This window comes from Camelus dromedarius, chromosome 20 (assembly GCF_036321535.1).
Source record: "Camelus dromedarius isolate mCamDro1 chromosome 20, mCamDro1.pat, whole genome shotgun sequence".
In the NCBI taxonomy this organism is placed as follows: Eukaryota; Metazoa; Chordata; class Mammalia; order Artiodactyla; family Camelidae; genus Camelus; species Camelus dromedarius.
This window is the reverse complement of record NC_087455.1, coordinates 18,681,998-18,706,653: the sequence shown is the minus strand read 5'-3', so window position 1 is coordinate 18,706,653 and position 24,656 is coordinate 18,681,998. Positions and strand designations below refer to the sequence as shown.

Sequence of the window (24,656 nt, the reverse complement as noted above, 5' to 3'; positions counted from 1 at the left end):
TTGCCACACATAACTTTCCCCTTTGAATAGTGATTCTTCCATTATCTAAAAAGATGCTGTAGTACCTCTATTTTCATTTCTTTTTGATTGCAGGATAAGAGAAATAGAACTCAAATTCTATACCATCTCCACATTGGCTGAGTTAACTTTATTTAGTGGTATCAAGGCATGGAAAGGACTGAGCAGTATCTCTGGTATCAAAAATTTGCTGACCTTCATCCAAATGACTGTTACCAAGTGTTAATTAGCCCATGTGTATTACGGACCATGACATCGCTTGTATTAAGTCATCAGAACCCCATTTAGAAGAACAGGTTACTTCTGCAAGTTTGTTTCTGATAACAGTAGCTACTTGTTATAGGAGATGGTTGCTATGGTGACATAGGAGCAATGAAAATTCTTACTTTACACAGACTTTTGTCAAAGTTTGCGTCTTTGAACTCACCTTGAGACACTTCATGGTCTAGCTGATTCTCATGATATAGGGTTGAGTTTTGAAGTCAGTAGCTTCTTCAGATTCTATAAGACAGAGTTATCTTCTATTCTTCTAAATTATCTGAGGACCCCAGAGAGGCAATAGCTGGCAGTATATGTAGGGACTGGAGTTTGGGGAGGAAGGGGCAGAGAACAAAAGGAATTTCTCAAAGCTAAAGTCATAGATCCGTCAATGCAGTATTTCTAGTTGACAGATTTAACATGGCCACGAATTAAGTTCTGTGGGGTAGGGCTTGCCTTGAACCTCCGAAACAATGTGAAGACAGATCAAGATTCTTGTGGCCATTCCACACTTAGAAATATCTAGAAGGTTGTATAATTCTTCAACAATTCCTCACATTTGTATTTTTGTGTGTCTTACACTTGAGTTTTTGTATTGTTACGTTTGGGTCTAATTCTACAACCTCTTTAACCCCAATAGAAATCAAGTTCAAGTTTTTTCCCAAATTACCATAATAAAGTTATCACCAGTGTCCAGGAATTTTGCCCCAGGAGAATGATAGGGAAGCAAAGAGTTCAAAGGGGAGCAAAGGTAAGAACCAAACCCAGAAACCCAGGGAGCAAAGCTAGTTATAAGTCAACACAGTTAACACATGGAGAGGACAAAGACTTCCCAAGTTCCAGGTTGTGGCAGCCTAGTTTCCTATGACACTATCAACAATATATGCCATTGCACACACTCTTCTAGAAGTTCGCCATTCTCCCATCAAGAAGTGAAGTCTGTTTCATCCCTTTGAGCCAGGGCAGGTCTTTGTGACTACCTTGACTAATGGAATATGTCAGAAATGACACTGTATAACTTCTGAGCCTAGCTCAAAAAATGTCACACACTTCCGCCTTGTTCTCTCAGGATGCTCAGGAACCCAGATACCACATTCTGAAGAAGCCTGGGCAGCTCCACGTGGAAAAGAACCAAGGTGTTTGCCCACATCCTTACTCTCCTCCCAGATTTTTATACATTAAATCCCCCATTCTGTTCTGATGATCTATTGGTCTCTTTGCTTTAATCATCCCTGCTTTAGGAAATGTTTTAAAACCTGTTAAGGCAAGGGACCACCCTAGATTTTTCATCAAATTATATTAGCTAGCTTAAGCACTTCAATGTGCAAATCAACCATTAAAAATATTATAATTGTATACATGCATATATTTAAATACATAACATTAGTTTCTTGGGCTGCTATAACAAAGTCTTACTTTTGGGAGGACATAATTCAATCCATAATATACATATGTACACACACTCATATGCTTTCCAGGAACTTTGCTACGTATAAGGGCTGAGAATCTCAACTAACTTTTCTTTCTAAATGACAAAGCAATTTCTCCCTAACAATATATTAATCAAAAATTTCCCCTCCCTATAATTTGGGTTATCTGCTTTACCACATATTAAGTTTTCAAATATTCTATAATTTGAATTTGAACATTCCATTATAATCTATTTTTCTATCTCTCCAATTAGCATATTGATTTACTTATTATATCTTTAAAATATGTTTTATTAACTTTCAGAGTAACTACCCCTCATTACTCTTGTTTTTCAAAATTGCCTTATTCTTACCTCTTGATTGTTCCAGGTACTTTCAAAGACATTTTTTAAATTCCATCAAAAATTAAGATTTTAACAAAATTGCATTAAACTAATAATCTAGGGAAGATATAGATTCTTATTCAACCTGAAAAGACTGCCCGGCAGGTAGGGCTGAGCAGAGAAGACTGAACTTTTCAGTCCCTTTAAACACTGAAAACCTGCCCCTCATTCCATGCCTAGACTCTTACTGGATTAACAGGTGGCACCAGCAGCTCCTACGTGCGGTTTACCCAGGATCAAACAAACCTACACTGCTAATCCTTCATCCTTGGCCTTTGTGCCTGGTGTCCTGTAAACCTCAAACTCTTCACTTCTTCCCCGATCCAAGATCACCTGTATCTTCCTTAAGATGACCCTGGCTTCCTGGTAGCCAAACCAGCCCACCCAGCTTCCTTCTTGCTACATCCTTCCATCTCCACAAGGACACCTGAGACCACCTGACCCTAAGCCAGTTCACTGTGCGGGCTGGCTCCAAAGGCCAGAAGCCGTAAGAGCAAGCTCCAGGGAAATGCAGAGATGCAATAATGTGTATAGACTCAAAGGTCACAGGACACATGCTACAACAAGGTTTACCATGGCATCATTTTTTTTTAAACAACTTTATTTAGGTATGGTTGACATATTAAAAAAACTGTACATATTTAATGTATACAATTCAATGAGTTTAGGGGTAAGTATACATCCATGAAACTATCACCATCATCAAGGTTACAAACACATCCATCACCTCCAAAAGTTCCCCCCCCTCTCCCTTTGTGTGGTAAGAACACTTAACATGAGATCTTCCCTCTTGGCAAATGCTAAGTATACAATGTACATTCTCATGCTATACAGTAGATCTCCAGTATCTATTTACCTTACATAACTGAAACTGTATCTTTAACCATCACTTTCCCATTTCCTCCTCCCTCTAGACCCTGGCAACTATCATCCTACTCCCCATTTCTGTGAGTCTGATTATTGTAGATTCCATATATAGATGAGATGATGTAGTATGTTTTTGTGTGTCTGGCTTACTTCACGTAGCAATGCTACTCAGGTCCATCCACGTTGTCACAAATGGTGAGATTTCCTTTTTTAAAAGGCTGAACAACATTCCATCACATGTATATACCACATTTTCTTTATCTCTTCATCTATCAACAGACAATTAGGTTGTTTCCATAAGCTGGCTACTGTGAATAATGCTGCAATGAACATGGGAGTGCAGTTATCTCTTCGAGATCCTAAGTTCAATTCCTTTGGATAAATATCCAGAAGTGGGATTGCTGGATCACATGGCAGTTCTTCTTTTAATTTTTTTGAGGAACCACCGTGCTGCTTCCCATAATAACTGTACCAATCTGCCTTCCCATCAACAGTGCACAGGGACCCCACATCCTTGTCAACACCTGTGTTTTTTAATCTTTTTAGTAACAGCCTTCCTAACAGGGGTGAGGTGATACCTCATTGTGGTTTTGATTTTAATTTCCCTGATAATTAGTAATGTTGAGTACCTTTTCATGCATTTGTATGTCTTCTTTGGAGAAATGTTCCCTCAGGTCCTTTGCTTGTTTTTTAATCAGCTTATTTGTTTTTTGGCTATTGAGTTGTATTCCTCATATATTTTAGATATTAACCCATTATCAAATATATAGTTTACAAATTTTTTTTTCCATTCCATAGGCTGCCTGTACATTTTGTTGATTGTTTCCTTGGCTGTACAGAAACTTTTTTGCTTAATGTAATCCTAGTTGTTTATTCTTGCTTTTGTTGCCTGTGCTTTTGGTGTCATAGCTGAAAAATCATTGCCAAGACCAATGTCAGGCAGCTTTTGCCACGAGTTTTACTCTCTCAGGTCTTAAGTTCAAGTCTTTAATCCATTTTGAGTTGACTTTTGTTTATGGTGTGAGGTCAGGATCTAATTTCATTCTTTTGCAATGTGGGCATTCAATTTTCTCAACATCATTTATTAAAGAGATTGTTCTTTTCTCAACGCGTAAACTTGAAACTTTGTTGAAGATTAGTTGATGGTATACTAATGGGTTTATTTCTGGGCTCTGTATTCTGTCCCATTGGTCTATACACCTGTTTTTAAGCCAGAACCACACTATTTTTTTTTTAATTTTTTTATTGAAGGTAGTTGATTTACAATATTAGTTTCAGGTATACAGCAAAGTGATTCAGTTATACGTATACATACATTTTTTTTTCTTTTCAGATTCTTTGATTGCAATGGCTTTGTAATATAGTTTGAAATCAGGAATTGTGATGCCTCCAGCTTTGCTCTTCTTGTGAAAGAGTACTTTGGCAGTTTGGAGTCTTTTGCGGTTCCGAGTGAATTTTAGGATTATTTTTATTCTTTCTGTAAAATACCCATGGCATCTTTTCTGAACAGCTTGATGACACAGGGTTTCTGGGTACAACTACCAGTGCCTGTCACTTCCCCATTCCTGTTACTGCCAGAAGGAAGGAAGGAAGGGAGGGAGGGAGGGAGGGAGGATGGAGAAAAGAAAGAAATCGGTGCCCTATCAGTCTCCAAACCATTTCCCTCTCTTTCAGAGTCAGTTTCTTTCTCCCAGAAACACACAGTATGAACCTAATGAGCTGTTTGTTTGCTCTCCAGGCTCTGCTCACAACTGCCATGACTTGTGAAGGGATATGTCTTTGCAACAGCCTGACTGCTTTGTTGCAAAGGGACCAAGACCACATATTCTCCTGCCTAATGACTAAGCCAGACAACTGATCACCCAGACAAGATATTTTCCTTTTCCATTTCTTTCTTCTGCCTTCCCCTTCTCCTTTGTTCTTCTGATTTAGAGTTCTGTGCTGCTTAATGAACAATACACTTCCCAGCAACCATAAAGCAAGAAAAATTCAGTTAGGATTATAATCACAATCTCAATTATTTACACACGTCAGAAAATATTGCCATTGGGTCTTCGGAGTTATTTACTCTGGTGTTTTCTTCTATTTGGAAGTGCTAAAATATTAGCTCTATTCATTACAAACTGATTGTTTTTAACATGATTCTTTCCCCTCCCCTGACCCTGTCTGAAATCCAATTTACAGCCTGCTAAAGGCCTCATAAGTTTTTTATGGATTATTTCCTGGGGTCACATTAATCTGGCTCCTTGTTACTTTGCACTAATTTCACTTTGCCACAGTAAAGTAACGAGATTCGATCTCTCGGGAATTAATCCATAGAAACCTCCTAATGAGGCAAGGCCAGAATGGAGTGCATCTACTGTGTTTAATTCCCCCAAGCACGATGGAGAAGAAGGAAGATGTCGCCCAGCTCTTCTGGGCCACGTAACCTGGGGCCCAAGTCTGGGGAGAGAGCAGGGAGCGGAGAGGACGCACAGCGAGAGCAGCCAGAAGCCGGGTGTGGCCAAGGTTCAGTGCCTCCCTCTGCCTTCAGCAGGGTGGAACCAGGACCACCACCCACGCAAACCCGGTGGAGGAGAGGCAGAGAGGGCAAAAGAAACACTGAAGGAGGGGAGAGACTCCTTTGCTTCCACAGAGCACACGCTGATACACAGGACACAATTCTAGCCTTGTTAAGATTTCCTTTTCCAAGAAGCAAAAGCAACAAATTCTTGCAAAGTTTTGCAAGGAGTTAAAGCGACAACTTAACATCGATTTGAGAAGAAAAGAAGCAGTTCTCACAAGTTGTAAACTGAGGGTAAGAATGATCTGCAGTGGCAGTTTTTATGGTGAATTGATACAGGAAATAGAAAAAGCATTTAAAGGAAATACGTGTTGAGAATGTAGAGAGAATACATGTAAAGCCCTGAGCACAGTGGCTTGATATGAAAAGGTGTATTTAAGGATAGCTGTTGTTACTGACAAACTATGACATTCTCCAAGCAGAATTTTGTCATTGAGCAACACCTGACCATTGGAAACACATTTAGGAATAACTTAACTTTTTATAAAGCACATTCATATGTATTATCTTACTGAATTTTCATTTCAATCAGACAAGGTAGTAGGATTCTGTTTCACAGATAAAGAAACGGGCTATGGAAGTTCAGTAGCCAATGGTAATTGGCTGCTCTGGGACAAGAACAAGCATGTGTCTCTCAGTCCTTTCCTATCTCCTCTCTTCCTAATTATCTTCTTAGCAAATATAAGGGGCCACCACCTGGGGAACACCTGCATGGTTTTTTTGTTGTTGCATGAGAGACTGAAGGGGAAGTGGATGTAAAGTCTGTGCCTTCAGGGTGGAGGCATTAGCAAACGCCCTCGGCTGAGGAATAGAAGTCACATGTCCAATTTACTTTCTCAGTAAAGGAGCTGACACAATCCATTGATCTCCATCTATCTTGCTTCCGGATCTAAGTCTCCAACTGGAAGGATAAGAAAAGTGTGTTATGTCCTGACACCTTGCTCTCCCCATCAGGAAAAAAAAAAAAATAATAATAACGTAAAGTAACAGTGAAAATAAGGCATCACTAGGGAACTGAACTCTGTTATGCAGATGAAGAAAACTGCACATTGCCCAATCTTGACGTTAACAGGAAGCCAGCATACAAGCTGGGAAGATTGCGTCACCCCAGTTGCTATCTCAGAAGATAACTTCATTTTGTAGAAACATTAAAAGGGGAAAATACAATTTTCTGGACTTACGGAAGAGATAGTTAAATTGTGTGTTATAGATTTGACCAAAATCTATCAGGAGTTCCAATCATTGTGTAACAAAAAAAATTAGTGACTGACTCTAACATGATAGTAAGTGAAAAAGTCATTATAATGGTGATAATGTTCATATACAGCATAATCAAGACTAGTTTTGAGTAATGGTAATTCAATGACTTGTTCTACATCAATAAATCTACTAACATCCCTTGGATAAGATTTGGGCCAGTGCTTGAATTGTGAAACTACAGTTAGTAAGATTCCCAGTCATCTTCAGTTCATCCATCAGTTCTTCCCAAAAGACATCAATATCAGAGCATGTGCTAATCGCATGCATTAATCACTCTTTAATATGTTGGATGCATTACAGGATGCATTCTCATTTAGACTTGGCTGCCAGTATACTTTCAGAACCAAAATGAATTAAAAGAAATCAAGTTCAGTGATTAGACACTGTCCCTGGCATTTGATCTTGAGTAGTAAAATGATGGGAAGAAAAATCAGTAACTGATGTATTTTTTTCTAACGTTAAGTATTTCAAACTAAAACAGAAACCTCTCTAAGAAGACTTCAAGTATAAAAGTCCTTCATCTAAAAGGAGACCCCCATTTGCTAGACAGAGAGCATTGGAATTTTGGCATGACCAATTGTCCCATAAATCCACCCACACTACAGTAGGAACAAAAGTTTTCAATGTGGAGCCTCTGGGCTAGAGAAAAAGCAACAGAAAATTGAAAATGGATAGTGTCTACTCAGGAAAGAAGAAATATAAACAATGTATGTGTGGAGAAAATTCAGCTTCCCTAGTAGTCAAATAAAAATCAAACTTCCATTTTCAGATATTTTAAATGGGTAATTGTACAAATTCCACCCACAGCAGAAGATTCAGGGCTTGCTGATTAAAATCAAACAGCTTAAACAAACAACTTAAAAAAATCACATAAAATATAGGAATCAACAGTTTTGAGAAACTGGACAAGTGGTATTGTAGGAGAGTAATGTCTGAGAGACGGAAATAAACAAGATGCTCCCCGCAAGTGAGTCAGCCTGATACCTGGGGAGCACTTACTGACCACAGCATTAGCACTGGGGACCCAAAGAGAGCCGAGCAGGCTCCCTGCACTGAGGAGACAGAGCTTGGGATTCAGAGAGCCCCAGGTCAGTCATATTCTGGAGTCAGAGTCCTGGAGAGGGGAGAGCTTCACAGAAAAAGCTCTGGACAGCCACAGAGAGCTATCCTGGGGTCTTTGGCTGACTACTGATTAGCATAAACATGTGAGAAAACTATAAAGCCCAAAGAAAGAGAAGGAATAGGCTAAACAATCTTCAGGGAAAGTATAGAATGAGGAAGAGCTGCTACTCTCACCAGCCAGAATAGAAAGAGCTCCTAACACACAGGGCATTAAATAGAGTCCTCAGAGGATGTTGCCTCAGCAGTTGGGCACAATCAACCCTAGACGGAAGCCTGCTCTAGGTTTCCATTAACAAAACTGTCAACAAATAACTGTGCCCTGGAAAAAAGCCCCAAGTTATGTAAAAGAATTTTTAAAAATTCAGCAACTAACAATATAAAATTCAAAAAAATCTGCATCAAATCAAAAATCACTAGGCACACAAAGAAACAGGAAAATATGACTAATAACGAGGAGAAATATCAATCAGTAGAAACAGGCCCAGAAATGACACAAATAAGAGAATTAGTGACAGTCAAGGATGCTAATCCACTGTAATAAACATACCTCGTACGCTTAAAAAAGTAGAGAAAAGTTTAAGTGTCATCAAGGTGATGTGGAAAGCATGAAAAGATACAAATTGAACCTACAGAATGAAAAACAGCAATATCCGAGATGAAAAATACTCCTGGTAGGATTAACCGGCAGATTAGATACAGCAGAAGTAGAGACACTGCCATTAAATAAAGGATTCACATTTTTATAAAGTGTGAACTGGAAGGCTGAGCAGCGCGGTGAAATTCCAGCTAGAAAAGAGGCCAGACAGGCTGATGGAAGAGGAGGCGATTATAAGGAAGAATCACTATAGATAAGATCCCATCAAAATCAACTGCAAGTAAACACTAGCTAAACGTCGCCAGAGATGACTTCTGCAAAGGCGGAAAACGTGAGCCCCTTCCCTTTGAGGCATCTTCGGGGTTTTTTGCTGAGCCCTGTTCTGGGGGTGCAGGGGCGAGGCCCGTGGAGGAAGCAGGCATCCATCACTGGGGCGGGGCTGTCAGCTAGAGAAGCTCCCGTGCTCAACTGGGAGGATTGTCAAGACCACCCCTTGAGCCCCAGCCCCCCACACCCGTGTTCCCAGAGGCCTGAAGTCACTCTTACTCATCTGAGGGCGACCAGTCAGGATCCTACATGTGGCATAACTGTCGCTGAGCCTCACGTGTCTCTCCGGATTTGCAGCATCTGGCCGGCATCTGGGCCCTCTCAAGAGAGTGTCGCTGATCACCGGCATTCTTTTCTTCTTGAAGCTGCTTTCTCCCGCCCGCAAACTTCCAGTGTCTTCAGTTCCTACCCGTCTTTTGTGGAAACAGATTTCTTGTTTTGCGGAAGCAAGATCATGAGATTTAGAGGAAAAAAAATTCCTCTTTATTTTCAAATAGGACACTCAGGACATAACAGCCCAGCCCAGGACGTGGATTTATGCCACAAATAATCAATCAGTGCCTCCTGCTAGAGAAAGCAGGTCGCAGAGAACAGTCGCGGCTCCCAGTGTTGGAGCACTTTTTACGTGCCAAGCACTGCCTGCGTAGAGGGTTTAATCCTAACGGCACCACCTTGAAGCAGGTGCTGCTATCTCCTCTTTAAAGATGAAGAAACGAAGACCTGAAGAACGATAGTTTGCCCAAGTTCTCACAGCTAATATTTGGCAGAGTCAGGATTCGAACCCACGTCTCTCTGACTCCACTAGGCTGAAGCATTCCATCAGATATTGAAGAAAACTCCTGGATCCCTCGACGTCTCTCTCACACAGTCAAACACTCAAATGTAAAGTTAAACCATGTACTGCCATGGAACTCAGGTGCCTTCAGCAATAACAACAGCCTCCCATGGTCTCATCTAGGAAAGTATTCAGCGTATATTTGCTCCCTGAAGCTCGTGGTGACAACAGGAGCCAAATTATCTAGAAACAAAAGACTCAGATTTGGTTGAAGTTCATTTTTAACCGCACTGGCACATTTGCACGTCGATAAACCTGTTTTCTCTCATTTATGCACACCTGATGTGAACCCAACCTTTTGGTCTGTGCAGTTGGTGATTCCTCCCATCTGAGTCACTTTTAGTGATGGAAATCCACCCAGATCCCCGGCACTGATCTAAGCACTCACCGTCCTGGCAATACAGGACAGCAGTTAAGCATGAGTGATTTGGCAAACAGACTTGGGTTCAAATCCCAGCTGTGCCACCAGCTAGACATACCCCCGTGGGTAAGTTGCAGCTTTCTACACCTCAGTTTTCCCATTTATAAAAGGAGGAGAGCCAAACTTCACAGGGTTGTGACAAGGACAGTGAGGTAATGGTGTAAATCTCTTAGCACAGTGGCACATAGGAAGCAGTCAACAAATGTTAGCTATTAGCACTATTACCACATAGCTCAGGACAAAAGTGGCAATTAAACCCAAGGACAAGCAATGCAGGCCAAAGCAATGAGCCCTTCACTCATTCACAATGAACCTCCCAAGAGATCTTGGCAATGTGATTCCTGGAAACCAAGCTGAAGCCAGGCAGTGCGGAGAAGAGAGCTCACCGTCAAGGCATCTAAAGTAAGTCCACACAAAACGATAAAAAAATAAATCCATACACTCCCAGGTGTTGCTCTCCAACTAGCCTGGCACCCTTGGTGCCTCACCTGCCCTGTCCCGTCTGCATTGCAGTGGTCCCTCCGGTAGGGGCGGACAGAGACGATCCACGAAGGTGACTCACTGGGGTGAGAAAAGAAAATACTAGGCATTCCATTATGTTTCTATGGCCTTTTGAACTTATATTTGATATATTTAAAAATAAACATAATTATATTAATTATTGTACTGAATCTAACGATACATATATGAATATATTTGGGAAACATGCTTTTTTTTAACTCATAGGGAGAGAAATTCGAGAAAAAAAAAAAAGGGAAGGTTAGTGTTCTATCCAGTTCTTAAAGAGATACAAGGTTATAAGGTCAAGTTCCTTCTGGAGCCTCACAGGTAGATAAATGCCAGGGGCATTAGGGAGCGGTGGAGAAAAGAAAGACCTGGGGAATTTGTGTCCAGCCTCCAGGACAGGAAATCAAAAATAGTTTGAACATCTGTAATCATTTTTCGGTAACATTTATGGAGCCAGCCAAGGTGGCAGGCACCATTCGGTCCCCAAGGTCAGGTGGGTAAAGCCCCACCTCAGTGCTATCAGCTGATATTCCTGGTCCCTACCGAAGTGTTACCTTTAGAAGTCACACACAGCCATACCCTCAAGTCATCGAGGCAGCTTGGGTAGGACTCTGGACTGGGAGTCAGAATACTTGGATTCAAATTCTGGATCTGCTCTTTACTCATGGGACAGGTCATTGGGTAAATCATTGAACTCTAGAATCTGTTCCCTCTTCTCTTTATAGAATAATAATACATATCTCAGCGGGTTGTCGTGACTGCTAAGTGAGATGGTGTCTATCCAAGGGCTTCAAGGACGGTTGGATCTAAATCCTTCATCTCTTGGCAGCTAAGCTGAGAACAGTGATTTATGGGTTAACACTAGTTGATGGTCTGCTCTGTGGAAGGGGAACTGCTCTGTGTCATGCTGGATGGAAAAATCAATACTGGGAAGAATTTTTGGAACAGAACTAAAGATCTCCACTGCCTTGTCAAATACTGGAGTCCCCATCACAGACATGTTCAAGCTCAGGCTGTATGTCTAGCGATTTTGTAAAGCAGACTCATTTTGAGTGAGAAGTTTGGTGTAAACGACTTTGATTCCAGCTTTATCATTCTAAGCCAAATAAAATGAGAACTGGTTAAAGAGTACGTGATTTCCAGCAATTGTATGCCCTCTGGCAGGTCCAGGGGAAGAAGAGGCATATTTAGGTACAGGGTGGCTTCTGATACACCTCAAACCCTACACCTCCTAAGTCATTCACACCAGACCCACCTCCCAACAGTCCTTCAAGGCCCTACCATATAGAATAAGTTGTTCAACAATTCACTTAGCCTGGTGTCCGAGACAATTTGATTTATCCCTACTTACACAGAGGTGTTGTTCTAGAAAGATGTTGAAGGGGAAGAAATCACATCAGTATCAAAGCTATAAACAACTCATTCACAAATATTTATCTCCACCCTAGACTTTGCCTTGAGGGCCAGACTCATATAGTCAACCTATCACTTACCATCCAACCTGAACACTTCCTAAAATGAACATACTGTGTTTCCTTTACCCTCACCTTCTGGCATTCCTTGCTTTGATGAATGACACCACCATCCACCCATTTTCCCCACTCAGAAGCCAGGGGTCATCCTTGTCCCTACTTACTCCCTCCTCGATCCTATCATTTTTACATCCTAAATGCCTCTTGAATGTGTCTACTTCTGTCCCATTTTCTTCCACCACTCGCTCCGTTAGCTTCCATTGACCTGTTGCCTGGACTGCTGCCGCAGCCCCCATGGGCTTCCTCGTCCAGTCTTGCCCTCTGCCCACTGTTCACTACACAGGCTTCTCATCACTCCTAAAACAAAGCTTCAGAATGAGCCACAGGGGTCTGCCGTGTCTGGCTCTGACTCAGCGCTCGGCCCGTCTCCTCCTCGCTCCTGGTCCCTCTTCACTTCAGCCACGATGACCTTCTTTCTGTTTCTCATACTCTCACGTGTGTCATCCATCCCAGGGTCTTTTCAGAAGACCCTCCTTATACACCTCCTTAGTTCCTACTCATCCTCCCCAAGGATCACTTAAGAAGCATCATTTCTTCAAGGAAACCGTCTGGTATCTCTGGGACCAGCTCAAATCTGCCTATTTTAGGCTCTTAGGTAAACAATTAGCACTGGTCACCTATGAAGATACACATTTCTGTGGTGATTATTACTGTGTATCCCCCTGCCCCTGTAAACTATAAAATACACATGGGCAAGTAACAGTGGCATTTTTGCTCACCTCTGGGTCCTAGGATGTTACAGTACCTGGAATATAATAGGCCTTCAATAAATACCTGGTTAATAACTTAGCCAATAATGATGACCGAAACCAAGAATGCGCGTTCTGTGGGCTTGCGCAAGTGCCTTGCTGACTTTAACTCTGTGAAATTCGGAGGCGGGGGAAGCAGGTAAATGAACAGGAGAGGGACTCACTCGGGATCTAGAATCACCAACAACTCAGATTCTTTTGCTCCAGAATGTGCAATTTAAAAAACTCTAATAAAATAAAAGATCCTAAAAAGAAAGTTGTACTCCTGCTGAGCTCACAAAAACACGCTTTCTTCCCCACATAAATAGAACAAACAGATGCTCTCTGCAAGGCCCCCAGCGCATCTGCGCGCTTAAAGCAGCAGCCCTGGGGTGTCCCAGGAAAGAACTGATCAGCTCATTTGCGCTCTGGTGTGCACATGCTCACGTGATCTTTCCAGAGAGCTCTGGAAGAGCCACCTTCAGGGAAGCCAGGTTGTGGCTCTGGATGTGTTCATCAAGTTCACCTTCGCTCCCTGTGTTTGAGAAATATTCGTGTTTAAAAAAAAGTTTTAAAGAACAAATTGCTGGCTGGCAGGCTTCTTTTCTCCCTGCCACCCTCCCTTTCTCAAGCTCTCCCATCTGAGTGTTGTCAAGTTATCAAGCATTAACTAATCAAAATAAAGGGACTATGAGACAGGACTAAAAGTTTCACGCCAAGTATGAAAATCACCTGAAGGACAAGGTGGCACTGGCCACTCAAAAGACTCAACTTTCTTTCTGAGAAAACAGGACTTTGATTTACTCGTGGTGTTTTCTCCTAAGGATCTCAATTTTTTTTTTTTTTTTTAATATTTAAGGGGTTCCCTGGCAAGAAGTTTACTTCAGCAAGGTGAACAAACTGAGCCCTATGCTGTCCTTTTTTAAAGCAAGGCAGTAGCTGAAATAAATTGAAAGTGATTTCTTTATTCCCACAAGAGACAAGGCTAAGAAAAGAGGTGGGAACGGGAATTATTTGCTCCCAGAGTTCTGGCCACAGGACCGTTTAATCTAATTTGCATATGAGACTGGGAGTTCCTGGAATTGCATTCCCATGTGGCCCCTACACTCCCACCCCTATTTCCACCACTGACCATGTGCTGCTTTTTATGGTAACTGGACATTAAGCTTAATAAAAGCAGCAAAGTTCAGCTAATCACTTAGAGAACTAGGCGAATGAACGTACGATCGGAAAATGATGACATCTTCAAGAACCCTCAGTAGTTACTGAAACAAACAAGGGAATACTGTATCTACTAACAGCAAAGCCAAAAAAGGGAAAAAAATGAATGTTTCCTACTCAATATATTTTCTCCGCTCAAACTTCAGACAACTTCACCCCACCACACCCAGTTACTTGTGGCTGGTTCCAAAGAGTGACACCAGCTGATGAAAGATGACATTCTTGCAACTCTTTCCCTCTAAAGACTCATGGTGAGATGGCCCTCCTCCAGGAGACTGTACACTTCCTCACCGGTGCCATCTTTCTGTCCTCAGAGAGACAGCTCTGAGGGAAATCACCCTTCCGAGGCAGCTCTGGATCAAACCTTGGGAAGTGAGACCAGGGATGTTCAGATCAGCTCGGACTGCTGGCTGCCCCCTCGGAAGCTGAGTCACCGACCTGGCCGGCTCATTTAATCGCTTGGAGAGTGGTTAGACTGAACAGGACATGTAGTGATTAGTAATTCAGACTGGTCTCAGAGCTTCGTGTTTTTCAGTGTCAGACGCCAACTGCAGCCTTTCTCTTGGAGTCAACAGGAAGTGAGAATTGCAAGCCAAATTTGACACCACCTGACGTAACCAGGGGTGGCCCTCAGCATTTCTCCACCCAATAACACAGAGATTTTGAAAGTGAGTCTCTCCAGTTAACACATCAACCTAGTACCAGGGGCAGAAGAAGGAATTAGAAATTAAAGAAAACCTATTTTGATAACTCAGCTTTAACCCTTTCTTCTTACCAGGCTTTCATGTAATAAAAAAGTCAATTAAAAAAATTTTTTAAGTCTCTGATATAGATCTGAAGACGGTAAGGAAAAAAAAGAAATAATATTTATTAAATAAGTTACTCTTCATATCAATTAGAAAAAAAAATGTGATTGAGGCAAACCCCAAATCTACTTTTCTGATGATTTTTTTTTTTTCATCATAATGCATTTCTGGAATATCCTTAACTGGGCACAGTAAGACGTGGCCACGTAGTCAAAAGTGAAACAAATAGGCTTTTTATGAAACATTTCCTATTTCTGGTTACAATTATTCATGTTCAGCTATTTCCAACCACCGCTGTGGTATTAGCAATGAGATTTCAAATTTGATCATTTTACAGGGAGGGTTTGGTGAAGGAAAGGAATACGTGTATGCCTTTGCACTCACCCCTGTTTTTTCTCTATTTTCTGTCTTTCCTCTCCAATTCACCCCATACCTAGTCCCCAGATTACTTTTCCTAAAATATCACAGCTGTGCATTTATTCACTTGAAATTGGTGGAAACCTGACCACATGTCCGTGGTCACTTAGCTAAACACAGACAAGAAAAGGTAAACATGATGGTTTTGCCCTTGAAAAGTTTAGTCAGTGAGACTTCTCTAGTCAAACGTCTTCTGGTTCTTTGCAAGACCACGAGATCCAGTTCAAACTTTAACCCAATAGTCCTGAACTCCTGAATTCAGGCCTTACCAAAATTATCTTCTCCCAAAGTGCCCACAGTCAAGCCCGTACGCCTGCCTCTCCACCATAGTCTAAAATGCTCCATCCTATATGTATCCTAGTTGCCTCAGACCTAACTCCCTTTAACAAGACCATTTCTGATCACCCAGCCCTTCCCTCTTCCTAAATTCCAACAGCCCAAGATTATCATTATCAGTTTTCAGCTTGACACCATCCCACGTACCCTGTTCCAACCAAAATTCAAATCTAAATACAGAAAGACATACCTATGAACATACGTATATACATGTCTGTATATTAAAGAATTAAAGGACTTAGGGCATTCATGCTGTCATGAAAACTGGAGTAAATGTTCCACTGGTGTAATAAGGCTAGGATTATTATTTCACACATAAAGGCAGGTGGGGACAAGGGAGTTCCTGGACACATCATTAGGAGGAATATAAATTTCTTGTGTAACTCAGATGGGATGATCTTTAGAAGAAAGTTAATTATTATTATTATAGGAAGCTTTGTTTATTTCAGAATCTTTATGAGAACACAGTAGCTCCTGAAATAGAAGGCCTTGCTTCCCCCACATCCCTCTGAAAGGCCCCAGAGTTTCTCCTTATTGTTCCCTGTCCCTGACCCTCCAGCACTCCCACTCCCACCTCACCCCAAGGAGACACCAAACATTAGCACTTGTCCTTTCCTGGAGTCCACAAAGATCGAGTGGAAGAAACGGTCTACCAGGGCTTCCTTTTCTGTAGGGATGGTGGGGTATCCTAAGGAAAGAGGACATCAAAATGTGGAAGAATAACAGGAGAGGTCTTCCTGGAGCAAAGGAAGGGGAGAGGAGCAGCTTGGGGAGAGTCCATGTGGAACCCTGGGAACACCTAGGCAATGCGGCCCCATCTCTTCATGTGGGACAAAGGATGAAGTTGGCTCACCCCGTTCCTGATTCTCCCCTCTCCTCCTCATGATGTATGACTCTGAGGCAGTTAGCTACCCAAACTCTAAAGGAGGGAAAAAAAAAATCAGTAATCACAAATGTGGAATGAATGACCAGCTGTTATCCCAATATATCAATGCACATTATAAACAACTGGGAAATTAACAGGTACACACTACTATATATAAACTAGATAAATAATAAGGACCTACTGCATAGCACAGAGAACTATATTCAATTTCTTATAATGAGCTGTAATGGAAAAGAATCTGAAAAAATATATATATATATGTATATGTATAACTGAATTGCTTTGCTATACACCTAAATTATTGTAAATCAACTACCCCTCAATAAAAAATACGAATTTAAAAATACACACACACAAAAATAAGTAAACGATTGGGAAAGACATTCCAGGATGATAACCAGGCATCTAAGAAACTCTAAATATGAATACCAGCCAGATCCCCCGCCCCACGCCCCGCGTCCCCATCCCCAGCAGATATCCTGAGGGCCCAGGTATACCCAGGTTCCAGCACTGGAGGAGAAAAGACCCCCTTTGACTGCAGGAAACTAGGACATTAAAAAGAAGCCTTCCTCTGACTGCCTTCTTCCTGTGTCTCTCCACATGACCACTGATGTTTCAATCACAATTTAAACACTGTTTCATCTGATGAGTCATCTTCAGTCTTATGAATTATTGTCTCAAAATAGTTTCTTAAAATATGTTCTGAATAAGTGTCACTTTGGGAGAAAGTACTCATGGGCAGCAGCTCCATCTCAGTTTCATTTCTAGCCGTGGATCACACCGAAGGTTGGCCTGGCCTTGCAATTACTTTAATTTCTTCTTTCTACGTTCCCCACAACTCTGAAGCCAACAGCCATTGATCTTGGTACCCAAACCCAACAGGCTAAAGCCTGGCATACATCAATACCCACAGCCTTTGTCCTGTATGCCTGCTGCAGTCATTTATATATGTGCCCGGATTCACGGTGTCCTTAATCACTTTCTTTATCTTTATTTATTTATAAAACAAATAATAATAACACACACCCACAACCATATAGTTGTAAACATGACCTTGTGTGTTTAGCCCAGGCGTTGGAAAATATTTCTGCAAAGGACAGGATAGAAATATTTTTTAAGTTTTACAGGTCATGCAGCCTCTATCTCAACTACCACCTCTGTCAGTGGCGAGCAAAATCAGTCCCAGACAAATGAGCATGGCTGTGTTCCAATAAAACTTTATTTACAAAGAGACGTGGTAAACTGGATTGGCCCATAGGCAGTAGTCTGATGGCCCCGGGATTAAAGGAGAAGTGTTCGATCACATGTATAATCCTAACTGACCCTGGTAGTTCTTCAGGTTCATATTTCATCTTTCCTGGTAACATCTGGAACTGAATTCCGGACACCTTAACTTACCTATTCCCACTGCGGCCGCTGGAGCAGAAAGGAAAGGGGAGCATTTGTAGCTTGCTTATACATGCATATCACCTAGTGGTAGGAAAGTGTAATTGCAAGACTTGTTCTAAATGTCCCTGGACTTGATCAAGCACGTCCTTGGTGATAAGAAGGCAGCTTCCTCAGTCTGCCCACAGTAGGCATCTTCAACTGGCCTGCAAGGACCCGTATGACCCCCTGGTTTCAAGGAACTTTCTACAGGCCCTTGGCAGGGGCGCTTATAACTCCGAGTTTTATGTAGGCGACCAAAAGTGGTCACTGAGGGGATAAAAAGAAACTGTTAAAGAAATAAACTAGTATTTATTTATCAATTAACTGCATTATATGTGTGTGTTTAATAATCCTAACAAAGACTTCAGAGAAACAATACCATACAGGTATTGGTATGTTTTTATCTTAAAATTAGCCTTCATTAAAGTATTGAATGAACCCTTAGCAGAAGGTGGAGGCAACTCTTTGAGTCCAGCTCATATATTGCTTTATACCCTTTAGGGATGCTTTCTACTGATCACTGCCTCATTCTTGTCTGCCTTCCATGCTGACCCACACTGCCTCAGGTCACTGCCAAAAGCACTGACTGTCGAGAACGCTCAGTCTCTCTTTCTACAACTGTGCAGAGGTTAGAACTTAGCGTCTTCATAAAGACCACCTTCCCACAACCCTAGCTCTTCATTGTTAATGTTTTTTGTGGTGATCCTGTCCACCAGCATATTCTCTGAGAAAGTGTTTGACACATAAATGCTTGAAGATAATGTATTATTCTTATTATTATTAAGATTGTTATTACAGTGAAGTGAGGATAGAAGAAGATACACTTTTTAAATGCCAGGTATTAATAGTGAGACAAAAACAAAGTCTTACATCCTTGATGTGTCTCCCTCACTAAATAGAATTCACTTATGGATACTTGGAGGGTTACTTTATAAAAAGAACTCTGACTTGTAACAGCTTGACTTCTTTTTTCCTTCCCTGGAACCAGTAAGAAATCAGTGGGTTCATATCCCATAAGTAGGCTCATAGTCCAGGTCATATCCCACCCACAGCGCGGCTGACTGAGGGCTGGCGTTTGGGATGCTCTGTCAGCATCAGTAGAGGAAGACTCCCACTCTCACACTCCACCCCCTCCCCTGATGGCTCTGTCTGCCCCTCTTCTTCCCGAGATGCATAGGCATCCAGAGTTTCTCAAACCCTCTCTTCTTCCCACCGACACAGGAGAGAAGGGGGCAGGGCATAACCACTGCAGGAATGACATAGCAACTGAGGACAGGACAAACTGGTTAGAACCAAGGTGGTGGAAGATTCAGCTTCCAGTAGATCTTGAGCCTCATGGCACACCCACAGGCACCATGAGAGTTCCTAGGCTGACCCTAAAAGGTCAAAGAGTGGTCAGGGGGCCTGATTCCTGGAAATCTCCACCCCTTCCCCAAAATAGTTGGAATAATCCTCCTGCTCATTAGCATATGAAATTACCAAGCCCCTAAAAACTAACAACCCTGCAGCTCGTGGTCAATCTCTCTCACGTTTTGAGATGGCCACGTTCTGCCTGGAATGTGTATCTCCTAAGCCACGCTCCCTTCTGAGCTGAAACAGAACACACTCTGTCTGTGGAGTGTGTATCTCTCTTAATAAACTTGCTTTCACTTTACTATGCCTTGCTCTTGAATTCCCTCCTGTGAGAGGCAAGAATCTATTACTCTCCAGTAACACCACTACCACCAAGGCCGCCGCCGCCTCCCCCCATTACAGCTGGCTGGCCTGGGACCTGCTTTCCCATCTTTTGTCCGGCGCTCACTTCCTGGGCTCCCTCCCCTTCATTCCTACTGCCGTGACTTAGAAGGACCACCTCCTTCTGCTTTTGAGAACATTCTCAACTCCGTTCTATATTTCCAAACAAAAATTCCTACTTTGTTTCCCCCAAATCATGAAACTGACCAGAAGATACGGAACTGAATCGGCCACAGCACTATTTGGACTCTCCTTGTGAGTTTTGGCTTCTTGCTTTTCCTAGGAGTTTACCCTGACATGTCAGATTTTCCAGTGTTCACACCGCATACCCACTGCCCCTGACTCCTCCCTTGGGACTCCCCCGGGCAAGTATGAGGATGCTCTTAGGATCATGTACAAAGAGAGTGCTGGGCACTAAAACAACATCGACAAGACCATAGTCCTGCCCTGGCTGTGAGAGAAATTAGCTGAGTGATCACTGGACATCAGTTTCCTCACAGAATAGGAGATTGGCTTCAGTGTGCAATCAAGTCCCTCTCAGCTCAAATAATCAGTCATTCCAGATGTATCTTTGATTATTTTTTAAAGAGGCCACCTGGGTTCTAATTACAATGCATTGGTTCTCATTTTAGGTAAAGTTGCCCAGAAAAGGACTTCGTAATGCCTGGTTCTGTCAACCTTCCACCCTCTATTACCACTATCTTGAAACTTTAAAGTTTTTACTGCCATTATTGGGGTTGGGGTAAATTCTTTGCTTTGGGCACTGCTTAACAGTTCTTCCAGAAATGCCCTGGCCACTGAAGGATCATCCAACAAGGGTTTGACATTGTCCAGTTATAAATCCTGGACCCGAGTCCAGGCCACATGAAACCCTTCAGGGCCTGGGTTTAGCACAGACTTCACTGCCCTTCAACTTAGCAAGGAGCTGGGGATCCTTCTGGATACTGTGTAGGTTTCCTTCAATTTCACAATTTCTGTTCCCAAGTTCTACAAGAAAGAGATATTTTTGAATTTTTATTTGTGGCATATATCCTGCTTATGCCAGCAGATGCGTCAAAGATACCGTAACTAAAATAGGATTTTTATAGGAAAACAGAATTTAGGGCCTTAATTAATTGCTGACATCATATGTACTCCCTCAGAAAACCAGCTATTCAGAAACAACTCCGCTCCCTTCCAGCATGATTTACCCCCTGCTCCTTCATTATTATTAAGGACATATGTACAGAAACAGGATCTGGGCCTCGCTGGACTTCTTCCATGCCAGACCCTCATACCCCAACTGATGTTAGAATCCTTCCTTTTTCACATCACAATTGGCTATTGTGCAAATGAATCTGTTCTCCCCGGAACAGACTGACTTCAGGTGGAGTGAGCACAGGCATCAGAAGCAGATAGAGTCCCAGCAAGCCAAGATCGGGACCTCACCACGAGGCCAGCGATGAGACACAAGGGAAGAAATAAATAAACACAAAGGAAGAGAAAGAGAAAGAATAGAATAAAAGATGAGGTTAAATTATTTTAAGAGAAATTTGGAGCCAAGGTTGGTTTTTTTTCCTATAAAAGGAGCCAGCTCTTTACTCTTTAATAGAATGTACATAAATTTTCCAATTTTCATTCTCAGCGCAGAATCTATCAGGAAGACCCTTGTAGCCTCAGCCTAAATTTTGAGGTTTATTCCTCTACTTTTTCTGTACATACAACTTGTGTTCCAATACAGCAAGTATTTGACTACTTTTTCTTCCTAAATATACTTCTATACCTTTACTTCTATTAATCTCACCACCTGGAATGCCTATTCTTGGCATTAAGAATATTCCATGCCTCCTTCAAGGTCTTTCTCAAATATCACCTTCTTCACCATGTCTTAAAACACGATGGGAGAATGATGTGCAAGCCATGGAGAGATCAGATTGGATGTTTTCAGTTTGGAAGCAGAACACAGTGGGCTGAGAATGGACCTATCAGTAAAAGAGATTTGATCAGCCTATCAGAGAACTTTCCAGAACTGTGCTGTTCCACGATAATGATTTATTGACTACTCCCTAAAACACATTTTATATTGTTTGCCCAAAGTTATGCACTTCTCATGATCAGCCCATGTGATGATCTTTGAGTACAAGCCTGGGAAGAAGGTATACGGTGGGAAGCATGAATAAATACAAAGAAAAACTTAAAGAAATTGACAGAGAGAAAATTCAGCCTCTCAACGGAGAGAGCTACACTTCACTGACACTTCCTGTGTTCAGGCAGCTTGTTAATCACTTTACACAACACCTAAGACACTGAGCCTTCATTAAAAACAAAAACCAACAGCAACAACAATAAAACCCATGAGGTAAGCAGGAGTATTTTCATTTTACAGTCAGGAAAGGGGGTTCAGGAATTAGCACATGGTGTCTGAAGTCCCCCGGCATACCAGTTCAAGAGCCTACATTCTCAGCTCCTCCTCAGAGGCTCAGCCGTCACTTTCCAGAAGCAGACCAGCTATGGACCCATCCCCCCAGAGTGCTCTCTCAGCCACAGCACACCCATAAATTTACAGCTCCAGATTTATGAATTTAAAAGTCAGCCATGAGGCAAGAATGGTTTAGAAATGTTAGACAGATACAGCTGCAAAGACAGTGAGGAACCCTCAAGCTCCTTCCCGGTCTCCTCCTCCATTTCCTGTGTCACCTTTAGCCAAACGTTGAATGTTCACCTTCAGAAGGTGCCCCTGCTCCTCCCACTGCCTGAAACCCTTCAAGGAGAAGCCTCCTCTCCTCTGCTTCCTCTGGGAGCCTCTCGGCCTTGCCAAGCACCGTTCCTCCTTCTGCATTCCCCTGCCGCATCCTTTCATACATACCTCTTCCAGCGGTAGCTGTTCATGGTCTTTGATTTCTCGTGTTTCCAAGCATTTTATGTCTCCCACTTGGCCAGGAGCTCTTCAAAAGCTAAGTCCTCTGTCTTATTTATCTCAGCCCATCGATGCTTTACAACACGCACTGAATACAGGAACATGTTAAAAGATGGATATTTAAAACTGAATCGCTTTGCTGTACACATGAAACTCACATTGTCAATCGACTATACACTTCAATAAAAAATAAGAATTTTTTTTTCTTAAAGATGGATGCTTTACACACATACAAACATAGACTCTTCAGAGCTTTGAGTTTCAGAAAAAATGTGATATCTGAATCCAAGGCATAATGTTTAATTTGTGATTTGTGTTTAACAGGTTGTTATATATATATAAACATATGTATATATCTCCCCCCAAAGTGAGATAAATTCAAGTATCTCTGTTCCTATTTGAGGAACACAGTTCTCACCACTCTCATGGGAGACACAATCAGAAATGAAGGGTAGGGAAGCAGTTGAATAAACATTTCTTGGATTGCGTTATTTGCAATGGACTGAATTAAACTGAAAGACAGTCTTAGTTTCCACCGATGGAGATCACGGAGCTCTTTAGGTGGACAGTGGAGCCGGAGGACAGACAAGGGCTGAATATGGGATCCAGAGCTCTGGGTCACGACTTCTCAATCTCCACTGCACATTACAGTCACCTGGGGAGCTCTAAAAAAATGTGGATGCGTGGTTCCCACCCTGAGGGCATCTAATTTAATAGGGTTGAAGTGGGGCCTTGGCATCAGTATTTTTAAAGCTCCCTAGATGTCTGTAATGTGCAACCAGCCATGAGACGATCCCTCCAGAGGAGAGCTTACTCTGGCATATCTGTGCACTTCTGCGGCTGGGGGGCCAAAAATAGAAAGCTTGGTCTCTGGTACTGCGTCTGCTTGCATCTCATTTCAGACTCAATGAGCCAAGATTTTACACCTTCCCACCATCAGCACAGCAGGAAAGCTACCGGGAGCCGGGAGCCGCACCTCCAGAACTATACGCTGGGAGGTGGGGAGGGAAGGTCACTCGCGTTTATAAGCAAATCAGACCCACCCTGTGCTCCAGAAAAGGGCCGGGAGAAAACGCAGGATTCTGACTGCAATTTGGTTGCTACCAAGCCACTCTCTTCCACTTCTGCTGTGTAGGGTTGGCACCAGGTAAAGAGATCCAAAGAAAACACTTGGGAAATATTGTGATACAGCCACAGCTGTGCCTCCATAGGAAAAAAAAAAAAACTTGCCTGAGGCTTTCCCTTCTCTTTAAGGTTCCTTCAGCACTTTGTTTTCCTGTTTGGAAACAAATGAAACTGAAAAGTTTCAAGACACTTTGCTCCAGTGAAACAATCTTCCCCACGCAGCCCCCATCCACAGCCTGCAAAGCGGCAGCCCCTACCCTTCCAGCTAGAGCCACCTCGTGGTCCCCAGAAGGTCACTCTCCCACTAAAGCTGCTGCTTTGTAGGAAATTCGAAAACCACTTGGCTTCTTCGCTTAAGCGATGTGTTTTTCGGCTGTGATTCCAGAGGGCTCTTGGAGATTTCGTGTTTGTATATTCCCTTTTTCTGGCTGCCTGTCCTCCTGTGTAAATGAAGGCTGCTCTTCCAGCAGGGAAGAAGGGGCCATTGGGGCTCCAGCTGATTTCATACACAGTTGCTCCCATTTAAAGTAACTTTGCATATAGCATCGTCCTGTGCTGCTTAAGGGAAATTCAAAACAATTAAAGAAAAAGCCCTTTTAAAAATCGATTCCACATAAAAATGGCGCCATACAAATTCATTTGAGGAAGAAACAATGCAGCCATGTTGCTGCATGCTGTTAAGTTTTATTTATTTCAGCCTTTTGTTATTCAATTATTAAACATGCAACGTTTTCCCTGCCAAATCTTTTGTCCTAGTGACACTTCAGATTTGACAACTTCTTCCATTTTTTATGACTTTGTTTATGCATTTACCTTTCAGTAGTTAGCTAAAGCCCATTCCATCTCCCCCTCCACCCCATATTGTTTAAAAAAAAAATCAAGGAGTGAAAATCAGGAAAGCCAGGTCCGAGGAGATTTCCCTTTGGCTCTGTCTGCTTCAAGGCCAAGATGAAGCAAGGGG

At 42.2% G+C, this 24,656-nt stretch overlaps 1 long non-coding RNA gene across 6 annotated transcripts in view; it reads right to left on the bottom strand.

Moving 5' to 3' along the window:
• Positions 1-2,693: 2,693 nt before the first annotated feature.
• The window catches only part of LOC116148919 (uncharacterized), a 140,396-nt gene continuing 118,433 nt past the window's right edge, over positions 2,694-24,656 (bottom strand). The window contains exons 1-5 of one of the 6 annotated variants that reach the window (XR_010377038.1): positions 14,359-14,873; positions 12,838-13,381; positions 10,568-10,640; positions 9,043-9,841; positions 2,694-6,420 (exon numbers count right to left, since the gene is read on the bottom strand). This is a non-coding gene — a long non-coding RNA (uncharacterized LOC116148919). The other 5 variants (XR_010377039.1, XR_010377040.1, XR_010377041.1 and 2 more) reach the window with 5 other exon arrangements.